At 25.8% G+C, this 10559-nt stretch overlaps 1 non-coding gene across 1 annotated transcript; it reads right to left on the reverse strand.

The window, feature by feature from the left end:
* Nucleotides 1-1841: 1841 nt before the first annotated feature.
* Nucleotides 1842-5605, reverse strand: LOC112284195 (uncharacterized). The gene is made up of 3 exons (XR_012217785.2): nt 4850-5605; nt 2746-4357; nt 1842-2558 (listed from the first exon to the last, which is right to left on the reverse strand). It is a non-coding gene; the product is annotated as an uncharacterized LOC112284195 (transcript).
* Nucleotides 5606-10559: the final 4954 nt, after the last annotated feature.

Genomic DNA, 10559 nt, shown 5'->3' on the forward strand with positions numbered 1-10559 from the left:
ATTCTCACACCCTTCAAATGACAATAGCTTTAAGTTTGTCATACTATTAAACTTGGTATTAATCTTCTTTAAAATAGTACAATCTTTAAAAATGATATTTCCAAGAGATATAAGATTTATAAATCTATAGTCTATTGTCTCCACTTTAACACAATCACTCATATTCAAGAACGTTAAAGATGTTAATACTTCAAAGGTATCACCTTCAATCTTCATCTTTGTACAACCTTCAAGTGATAATCCTTATAAAGATGAGAGATGGTTTAATCCCATAGGTATGTCTTCTAAATTCTCACATCCATCAAAGCACAATCTCTTCATATTTGTCATACCACCAAAACTAGCATGAATCTCTTTCAAATTAGTACAATTTGCAAAATACAATATCTCAAGAGATACAAGCTTACCAAATTCGTTGTCTATTTTTTCCAATTTAACACAACCGCTCAAATCTAAGTGTGTCAAAGATGTCAATGCATTAAAGGTATCACCTTTAATCATTAACTTTGTACAATCTTCAAATGATAATCTTTGCAAAGATGAGAGATGCTTCAATCCCATAGGTATTTCTTCCAAATTCTCACATCCTTCAAACCACAATAGCTTCAAGTTTGTCATATCATCAAACGTAGTATGAATATGCTTCAAATTGATACAATCTTTAAAACATAATATCTCAAGAGATACAAGATAGTCAAATAGTTTATCTACTTTTTGTAAATTAAAGCAATTTGTCAAGTCTATTGAGATTAAAGAAGATCCTTTGTGCACTTCATCACCTATTTTGTCCATATCCTTACAAAGTTGTAAATTCAAATACCTCAATATTTTTATGATAGAAAGTATGTTTGTTACATTCTTTAGTTTCAAACATCCTTCAAAATTAAGATTATCTAAAACCATATTTTGTCCATTATAAATGTTCAAGTTTTCAAGTTGAGAACAATATTTTAGACTCATAGTTTTTAAAAACTTCATACTTGATGCATCAATTGAAAATGATGTTAGACTTGTCAAGCCAATTATCTCCAATATAACAAGATTTTTCATATATTTTTGGTGAATAAGATATAAATTAATTTCAATGTTATATTTTAATATTGTATTTTCTAATCCAAAAAAATAGAGTTTTAACCACTTTAATTGATTGGATTGTTCTATAATTGAAGTTAACATGTTTGTATTTGTACATGCCATAAAACTCAATAAACAAAGATGAGATAATTTAATCTTCATACCACCATATGGTTTCAAATGACTTTGATAATTTGTAAAACAAATGCCTCTTATATATAAATCATCTTGTATAACAAAATACATTCTTTACATTAAAACTTGTAATATTTATTATTTACATCTAATTTTGTTTTAACGAATATAAATTTAAGATATTAGATTTTAATAAATACTATACATCTCAAATTAATGCCTTAATAAGTTTGAAGTCATACCTTTGATTCAAAATTGGCAAATAATGTACAATTCTCATTCCATTTTCGAACATCCTTGAATTCTTCTCTAGAAATCTTACGACCCATGTCTTGTAACAAGTCATGAATGGTTATCATTCTAAATTTGTCTACTTTGATAAATGACTTATCTTTTAAAGATGTGATTATTTTTTCACAGTTTTCAAACTCATATTCATAAAATTGGAAAAATGTATCTTGATTAATGTCCTCAATCCATACATCTTTACTAAAAAAACATGTTAAATCCAAAAATATTATCTTTTCTTCATCTCTAAGGTCATCAAAACTAGGCCTTATCATTGCCAAAAGATCTTTATTATCCAAATATGTACTAGCTCTTTTTAATCTTTGCAAAGCCTGCTCCCACACACGAAGTCTTGTTTGTCCTTTTAAAGAAGAATCAACAATTTCTAAATTCAAAGGATATCCAGCACAAGCATTGATTACTTCTTTAGAAAATTCATATAAATGTGGCATATAGAAGGGTCCATCCTTAAAAGCATGCTTAAAAAATATTTCCATACTTGAACTCTCATTAAGTAAACTTAATTCTATTTTGCTTGATTCACTTAAAAATTTTTTCAATATATTCCATTCATGACTCGTGACTATAAATTTACTTTTTCTTACACTTATCATTGTAATATCCACTACTTTTTTCATATCTTCATGATTTAAAACATCATCAAAGATGATAAGAAGTCTTTTTTGTTGAAGTTTTTCAATTAATAATTGTTTACCTTCTTCAAGATTCATGGCTTTGATTTTGTTGTCTCAAACTTGTAAAGTTGTATTTAACTTTGTTAAATAATCATTTTTTAGATTCCAAAGGATTGTACCTTGTAAAAAAGTTGTGTTACTAAAAAAAGTTTTTTTTATATTATTGTTTTCATTTGACAAAAACATTGTTTTGTTTCATCATTTTTTCTCAATGTGTTCTTTAAAAGCCTTCACCAATGTAGATTTACCTATGCCAGCCATACCAACTATACCTACCATGTTGTTTTTAAGAAGTAGCTTCTTCAATTCCAAAAACTTTAATTGAAGACTTGAATATTTATTTTTCTTTTTTAAATACTTGTCAATCTGCACATAAATACAAAAATGTAAATAATAATTTCTTATATTACTAAGAAATATATTTCCTAATAATTTTATTATTTTAATCATATTATATATATTTTTGATAATTTAAAATTTAAAAAACTAATTGTATATAACTAACATTACAATTGCTTATTTCTAAATCTTTACAAAGGTCATGAACACTTACATTTGAATCATAAATATATGGTGTATCATTAGATATATTTATATACTCATTACTCATTTCATTATTACTTATGCATCTATGTTTAGGCAACTTATAAATATTTATGATCCAATCTTGTAAATGTCGCACAAGATTCTTTCCAATTGATATATTGGAATTGAATATCATCTTTTCATTCTTTATAAGTTCATCTTCAAGAAAATATTTCTTCACTTCCATCAAGCTCTTCACAATTTCTAGAAATGAAGGTCTTTTTGAAGGATATCTTATATCTAAACATTCTTTAATCATTAATTGAAGTCTATGATCAAATTTGCATAAGCTTTTTAATCTCTTCTTTACATAAATAGAAGAGTCTCTATAGTCCCATTTGTTTGCAACACTTGTCAAAATATCACAACAAAGAATTCCAAAACTAAAAACGTCCGCTTTGAATGAATTAACTTGGTTTATAGGATATCTTACTTTAGGAGCAATGTAATGAGGTATTCCATATATTCCTTGATTTGTTGGTCTTTCATCACCATTTACTTCCACTTTAGATATTCCAAAATCTATCAATTTTACATGTATGAAACTATTTTTTTTTATTTTGTCCATATCAAAATTCACAATTACAACATTTTGAGGCTTTAAACCATGATGAGCCATCTTCATGTCATGAAGGTAAAGCATTGCATTAGCAATTTGAATCATTACATCAATTTTGTGTAGAAAAGACATCTTCAAAGATTGATTGTCACATAATAATTTAAACAAGCTCATATCACCTTTTTCCATACCAATTATAATTTCTCCTCTGTGGTTTGAATTAACTTTAATGGCACAATAAAACACCTTAATAATATTTGGATGATTCAAACATGATAAAATATGTGCTTCTTTTTCAAGTCTAACTTTTGCTTCAACACTTCCAAATGTAATAATCTTTGTAATACTTTCAAAGTCCAACCATGTTGTCACATATACTACCACTCCCATACTTTCATACAACTTTTCTTTATAATTTGGTTCAGCAAAATTTGTAGGAAAAGACATAAACTCTTCTGCTCCGCATTCAAACTTTTGAATGCAAGATTGCCATTCTAGTATATAGTTGATCAATTTGAAAGTACTTGAATCATTAGGTACACTATCAACCATATTTTTTAACTTTTGAAATAATAATCTTTCATCATCTGCAACATCTTTTAAACCACATGGTTCAAATTTGTTACATCCATTAACCTCCAACTTTTGACATAATCCTCTTTTGAAAACAACTTCATAAATCATATTGTAAAACCATTGCAATTCCAAGAGCAATTCCCTAAATGTCTCTTGACTACATCTTTGCATCAATATCACTTTCTTCCAATTTTTTGAACAATTTTTTATCAGCCACTTTACTTTCACAATAATTTGAGAGAAGTCCTCCAATATTGGTTGCAATGTGTGCACATGTACTCCAACTATAGCTTCAACTCCTTGCAAGCCTTTTTTAAAGTTTTCTACTAAATTCTTGCATTGATTTTTATGAAATTGTTCATCTCCCATTATCTCAATATCATTGAGCTCCAATTCCATAGCCTTTATTATTGTTGGCATCTCCATGTCTTTCATTTCCATTCCCCTACATAGGCATCACACAATTTCTCATGAATTAACTTTGTTCTTATGAAATTCAAAATACTTACAACATAAGATGTTTTTTTATTTGATCCATAACTATTATCAAAGCTAAATGGTAGAATGCGAAATACATAACTTAAGGATTAACCATTGTCTTTTGATCAATCTTAGAACATTGCATTTCACTAAATATATAACATTTAACTATTTTTTTAAAAAATAGTTTAGAAAATCTACCATATTCTATTAAACTAAAACTACAACTTAAATTATTGATTATATGTCATACATATAAATAACCAAGTTATTTTTAAACAACTCAAAATTCAAATAAACATGTTAAAATAATAAAAGTAAAAATAAAAAATTGCTTGAACACATTACAGAATATCTACGATCTTCTCCATACCCTAATATCTACAATCAAAGTTTAAAGAACTTCGACAACATAAAAAATAGCTCCAATCCAAAAATTGAGTTTTGGGAATTGCACCTCCTCCGAAGTAAGTTAGGTGATCCGAAATGCCACTCAATGCAGCACTTGTTACTTGAATCGTTGCCAGAAATTTGACTTCTCTCCGATTTCGATGATCGGAAGCTAACATCAAACTGCTCCTGTCTAAAAAAAACTCCACCCCAAAATCCAAGAGACAGATCAGAGAAAATCGGGAGGCCCTCCAACAATGAACGGACCCACAGCCGATGGCGTACTGTAACTGTATCAGGCACTTGTACCAGGCTCAGAAGGCAGCAAACCTCACGCTGTTATTCAGATACCCGAATCACAATATTCAACATGTGCTGTGAGTGGCTTCAACGCTGATCCAACGAGTGCGTCCGAAGTACGACTACATTGCGTGTCGGGGCTTCGGAAAAACACCAGAACCACCGCCACCGCTCCTGACTAGAGCTCAAAAACTTCCTGGCCCACTGCTCAGTTCTTGCCAACCCACCTGCTCAATCTTGTGATGTACCCGTCTACGCTAATCTTGCGTCAGCAAAAAACACCGACAATATTCAGAGGGGGCTCCGCTCTCCTCTAGTTGCTGGCTCTGCTCCTTCTCTCCGCCTCCCCACGAGAAACCCTCCTGGCAAATAAGCTCTCTCGTGCCGCTGCTGTGCTTGTCTATGCCCCCTGCAGAGGAGCTTCACGCCGTATCATCCATATCATATACTGTGCCTTCATCGTCGTAGTGGCAGTCATCCTCTGCTTCTGACAGGAGATGTTACTCGATTCGTCCTCCAGCACAGCCCGATCTCATAAATAACTTCGACATCGTGGCCATCATGCCCTTTCCTGACATGTCTAAAAATGTACCCGGGGTTCAGGGATCTCCGCAATCTCCCGACGCTCATACCCCCCCCCCCCTTTTCCTTTTTTAACTTTTGCAGACTGACTTTTAGATTTCTGAATACACATGTGTCATGTATTCTACGTTTTTATGAACTAAAGCAAAAGCTCGTATAAAAATTACCTCCCGTCAAATGAGCCCCTTGGAGCTGCTGCCACAACTCTACGAATAGTGCGTGAAATTAATAGGTATATTGAAAGTCATGTATCTAAGTGTTGTGTATAAAGTGGTTGTTATAAATACAACATAAACACTTTCATATTATTTAAGGAATATTGTACCCAAATTCTTAAAAATGTATCTTTAATTCATTCTAAATGTAAACCTGCTTATTAAATTTTTTTAAAAAAATGCTAAGTATGTTTTTGCAATGTTCAGTGTTTTATTTTAAGAACTTTTTATTTTAATAAAAACATGTGCTTTATGTAAATATATATATATATATATATATATATATATATGCACATACATTTTCATACAAAGCATTTAAATACACATATATATAATAGATAAAAAATCTTAAATTATTTAATAATATGATATTGCAATAGTGTCAAAACTCATTTGTTTTTATTATTTTATTTTATTTATTTTTATATAGGTTGGTAGTATGTGATTATCAAACCGTCTAAATTCTATATCAACCTATCTACTCTTCTTTCTAAGAACATTTTTGTGAATTTATTCAATCATTTCTTCAATATATCTTAATAGGTTTCAAAATTAATAATTTTATCTTGCTTAATATAAAGAAGAAAATTTAAGCCTACCAACAAAGGTCTTAATATAGAATTTTCCTACTTCATTTCATCTTTAAAAAAAATAAATTTTAAACAATGTAATAAAAGACTAAATCCTAGTTGCTGGTTCTAATTTTTTGCATTACTTATATATTATAGTATTTTATTAAAAGAGAAACATATAAGTACAATATACCACATATGACTATAAAAAAATCACATTAATAATAAAGCATTTTAAAATCCATTATATAAGTTTGAAATTTAGTGTTTCTTTTTCAACAAATCACATTAAATCACATTAGACTTGTTTTTTTCAACATATAAACACAAAAGTTTATCAAAACTTTTTTTAGATTAAAATATAAAAATTTATTTTTTATATACATAATATCAAACATGCTTAAGAAGAAAAAAGAGATTTCTAAAATATTTTCAATTTTTGGTCTAACCAGCTAATTATACTTAATTTTAATATTTTTTAAGTAGTTGTTTGGAGGTCCAAATAATTTTAAAAAATAAAAAGATTAAATTTTATAAAAGTCAAATGAATTTTGTGAATCTAATATATATATATATATATATATATATATATATATCTCTCTCTCTCTCTCTATATATATATATATATATAAACATTATTTTCAATTCTTTCGGTACAATAACTTTGGTAATATACTATCTCAACAATACAAGAGTGAAATTTTAAATCATTTAATTTTAAAAAAAAATCCATATCTGTAAACATATTTAATCTTTATTTTAATTAAACTAGTTAACATTTTAATTTATGTAAATAATAAATATTATAATTTGAATTTAAAAAATCTTACATTTTTACATTAATTATATATATAGTTACAAAGATGGCCAAAAGAAGTAATTAAAAGTCATAAGCTAGTAAAATTAACTTTGGTAACAATGCAATTGGATGAAAAAAGTGCCTCATATAGTGCAACTAAATTTTAAGGTAGCTTGTGGTAGCATAAGCAAAAACCATGGTGGCATACAGTAGATAGCAAGGTATAGTGGCAATAGTTCAAATTAAAGTGGCAATAGCTTAAGATATACTATAATTTTAATCATTATTTTTTTAAATGAGATTATTTTGGTTTTTTATATATTTAATCTTAATTTTGAATATCTTTATTTTAATTTTTTAATTCTTTTAATTTTTAGTATTTGAAAAATCAAGAATAATTTATTTTTGACTTCTAAATAATATTAAAGTTTTAAAATATTTTACAAACTTCTTAATAATTTTTAAAACTATTAATTTTTTAAAATTTTACACACACACTCACACACACACACACACACACACACATATATATATATATATATATATATATATGCAATTAGACCAATTAAACACTTCAAGTTTCTATGTATGACCTTTATATAATTATATTTTAAATTTTTCTTTGTAAAAAAATGATTGCATTAAAAAATATAAAGAGTCAAAAGCTTTAAGAATAATAACATTCAAGGAAGAAATCACTGAGAATAAGAATAATATCTACCTTGGATATATATATATATATATATATATATATATAGATATATACATACATACATATAAAACTTGCAAGGTATAAGCACTTGGTTTATATTTCTATTATTTTTTCATTTGAAATTTCAGAAAAAGCTTCTTGAAAAGCATTCTATCAAGACTTTTCAACTAAACTATTAGAAATTTTTCTGATAGTTATTAAGCAATACCACCTCCAGTTTTTATATTTTGGACATTATAGAAATTGTTGTAAGCAAACAAGAATGTGAAACCACTAAAAAGCTAATTTATAACCATATTCAAAAGATTTTTTAAATTAAAGAGAGATAAAAAGAAAAAAAGAAAAAAAGAAAACTGGATATTAACATCTAATCTTTTATAATATTATTTATTTATTTATTTTAATGCATGCATGCCTAATAATCTAAAAATATTGTAACTTGTATAATTAATTTTTATTCTTAAGTCAAAATTAAAATAATATGGTTTAAAATCATAAAGTTTAAAACCAATAATTTGAAAGAAAAATTTAATAACTGTTTTAGTAAGACATATTAAATATAATATTCAGTCATAATTACATATTAGATGATGTCAAAAATAATCATATTTAAGATAAATTTTTTAATATGATTTTTTTTAATTCTATAATAATTTAATATTGTGATAATTTTTAAGCCTGATAATTTGCAATAAAAGATTATTAAAGAAAAAAATTGTTATAAAAACATCTCTAGATGGTCTTTTTAAAGTTTAAGTGAAACATTGATTTATCATTTAGTTTTTGAAGAACTTTATTAATGAAAAAAATTATTTAAATTCTAATTTTTTTAAATAATAAAATATTTCAAAAAATAAATCTAAATTAAAAAAATGTTTAATTTTTAAATTTAAAATAAATTAAATTAAAAAATAGATATCTAAAAAAAACCAGTCTTAAAGCATTATCTTCTCAATATAAGATTTTAAACCAAGTTTAGAAGAATGAATGATTTAATTTTAATAATTACACGATATTTTATGATTAAAAAGACTAAAGACATAAAACAACCAAACTATACAGTAAGTTAATTGACCTTTATACAAGTTGTTAGTCCGACTTCTATGACTTTTGTTTTTAGTCTAAATTAGGTAATCTTTATAAAATTTTAATAATAGTAATTCTTAATTAAATAAATTATTTAAATAAAATAAGTATATATATATATATATATATATATTTGTGTAGATATATTTTTATTATGAAGATCAAAAATCTTATAATTTTTGTATTATAAATAATATTTCATTTGTATCAAAAAAAATATAGATTTGTTAATTTTATTTTTCTAAGGCCTTTTATATATTTTATTTTAATTTATTTTTAGCACTTTTTTATAGGTTATTTTTTTTTATATATATATTTTCAAAATTAATGCTTTATGGTATAATATTTTAAATAAAATTAATAGCATTACAATTCAATATTTTCTAACATCAAGAGGATTTTAGCAAAGATTTCTAGTATAATAATAATTTTTTAATTTAATTTAAAAGGTGCAAAAGTACAAGTTAAAAAAAAAAAAAAAAAAAAAAAAACTATAATATTAAGAATACTTTTGCCTTAAAGAATTTATAGCATTTGGTCACAAGTTGATATTGCAAAAAGAATCTCATAATAAAAATATAAGATCAACGTCTGAGGCAATATTGGCACAAATCAACAAAACTAAGTCATATTCTTAAACTCATAATTATGGAATTCTTCACAAAATCACAAGAAAGATGCCAAATATAAGTATTGTGACAAGTAAGGTAACTCTAAAAGAGAGAATTGTACCAAAGAGAAGGAAAAGAAGTTATAGAAGTTGAAAAAGATTAAGAAAAGAAAGTAGGCTAATAAAAGAGATAAGAATGATTAAAAGAAGAAGGATGAATCTTTTTTTGTAGATGCATTCTATACTACTATGAGTGTTAAAAAATGGTTCATTAATTTTGGTGCTTCACAACACATGATAAAAATTTTGAGTTGATTTTTGAGTTATAAAAATCTACTACTATTTCCTAAAATTTATTTAGATAATGATAGTAGACTTGCCATTAAAAAGAAAATATATTATATCTTTCTAATTTCTAAAACATATTTAAAAAGATATACTTGACATATTGCATATTGAAGAATAAGCCAAGAATTGTTTTTTTTGTTAAAAAATCATAGACCAAGATTATGAAAGTCAATTTTATGGCTTAAATATGTCTAATAAATTAAGATCGTACTATCATCAAAGATATTAGACTTTGAAGCTTCTATAAGTTGTTATGTTCTTTAAACAAAGATAAGAAGACTTTTTTTTGTTATAGAGACAAAAAAAAACTTTAAACAACGCCAATCTCTTTCAACAACATGGTCATCTTGGTATTTTAAACTTAAAAAAATTACAAGCATGTGACATGGTTACTCATCTAAACTTAGGTAAGGATAAAGAATTAGAATTTTATTTTTTATAAATATATCATTTGAAAAATTTTAACATCTTTTTAAGAGAAGATGATACTTGTACAATCAAAATCTTAGAATTGATACATTTTAATGTTAATGTTTTTATAAATCAATATTTA

This window comes from Physcomitrium patens, chromosome 7 (genome assembly GCF_059467195.1).
Source record: "Physcomitrium patens ecotype Gransden chromosome 7, ASM5946719v1, whole genome shotgun sequence".
In the NCBI taxonomy this organism is placed as follows: Eukaryota; Viridiplantae; Streptophyta; class Bryopsida; order Funariales; family Funariaceae; genus Physcomitrium; species Physcomitrium patens.